Here is a 2,155-nt window from a genome sequence, read left to right on the forward strand (position 1 = left end):
CCCTTTTGTGGATAATACTCATATTTATTGTGAGGTAAATATAATATAAATATATATATATATATTTTTTTTTTTTTTTTTTTTATTGTTGATTTTACCCTTCTTATTTTAATTTCATACGAATTTTTTTAAAAAAATGAGCATACTTTTTTTTTTTGGTTAGGAAAAAATAAAGCACTAGCATCAATTATTCATTTAATAAAAATTTTAAAAAAGAGAACTTCAATTTGCATATGTATTTTGATGAAAACATTATAAGACTTGAAATTATTAATTTCATGTTAGTATATGAACTCAATGGAAAACATGATTCGATGTGAGTTTTAATAATATTTCATCATATTTTTTTTGTTATATTTGACTTATAAAATAGAATTAAATGAGAATGAAATGAAATAAAATTTTGAATAAAGAAAATAAAGAAATCAAGTGATAAATTTGAGAACAATTATGTCCGATTCCATTTTATTCTTATCTATCAAATAAAAATATAGTGATCAATATTTGCACATGAACGAACATCTTGTAATCGATGGATTCCAAATTTAAGACAGAGGAATTACTTTTTTCAAATCTTTAAGTGTATGTACGCTCGTCACATCGCATATGTATTTGAATCGAAATATCATTACACAAGTGCTTTACAGACAATGTTTTGCTTATACAATATTAATTACTTTTTTGCATTTAAATGTCCGATGTTTTATTATTAATCTTTGAACTTTAACAAATATTTAATTATTGTCATTCCTAATATCGATACATAAGAAAACATACATATATATATATATATAGTTGAAAAAATATTTAAAATAGAAATATCAATAATTTTAAACCGAGAGTATTAAACTTGAAAAGATTTAAAATATGTAAACTCATTTAAGATGTTTTAAAACTTTTTAAGGGTTTAAAATTACTCAAGTGAAAGAAATCATAAAATCAAAAGCATCTGTAGAATTCAGATGATAAAGATGAATTCTATGTTTGCGAGAGGTTCTTGAATTTTGATTCGTATGAATTTAGACAAAATATATTATGATATTGTTTGAATTTTATCCGAATTCACCAAAATCAAAATTCAGTATGCAAAATCTATGTTGCAAAAAAAAAAATCATTTGAAATCTAAACCCCCGCCCCCCCCTCCCCACAAAAGCATTAAGTAAAACAAAAGAATACTCATTGTCTAAAAAAGCAACACAATAAATCTTGAAAAACTAAAAAAATAATGTGACACTTTTATCATTATTTTAAAATATGAAAATAAAATTATAAAATATTTTCATAGTTAAGCGAGTCTTAAATTTTTCAATATTAAAAATTAAGCTAATAAAACAAGGACGAATCCTTAAAAAATTTATAAGAAACAACTAGTAAAGAATATAACACCTGCAATCCTCCATTAAAAATTGACATAATCATTATCATACAATATGTAATCTAATAACTATCACCCACTAGCTAAGATTCAAAATTCTTCATCATAAAAGAAGTCTAGAATTCAAAATTCAGATACATGAAAAGAAAAAATAGATCCGTAAGAGCGAAAGGTAAGAGGAGTCACATACTTTAGATGAAGCGTTCATTATAGAACAGCGTATGCTTAGATCACTTACATAACAGATAGAGATAAGGCACTAAGAATTTAAGTTGAGAGGTTTCGAAAATAGAGACTATGGTGGGTGCCTTCTAACGAGGACAATTGCAAACGAAAATTCTTTTCTTGTTATATATGTATATATAGATGGTTATATGAGTGTTCATACTTATCCCAGCTCAAATTGATTTTTGTGGTGGTCAAATATAATAATTAAAATTAAATATCGTGCATTTATATTCTTACTTATAGAAAATGTCACTTCTACTATGAAGGTTAATAAAAATTAACTACTTAATTAAATAGGAGATGCTTTGCGAATGATTGTTTGTCATTGAGGAAGTAGAATTCCTTTTCCCCTAAATGTCCTAATTTTATTTGAAATTTTTAAGAGGGGAAAGTAGACTTAGTAATGATGACAATATTAAATAGGGTATTAATTTTATTTTATGTTAAACTAATAAAATTGACCCCTTCTCGTTCCGTAATATTATCTTTTTAAGTGTACTAAAATATGAAAATTCATCGAGGACTTTAAAGTTTTATAATAAAAATATTTA

Source organism: Malania oleifera, chromosome 10 (genome assembly GCF_029873635.1).
Source record: "Malania oleifera isolate guangnan ecotype guangnan chromosome 10, ASM2987363v1, whole genome shotgun sequence".
Classification (NCBI taxonomy): Eukaryota; Viridiplantae; Streptophyta; class Magnoliopsida; order Santalales; family Ximeniaceae; genus Malania; species Malania oleifera.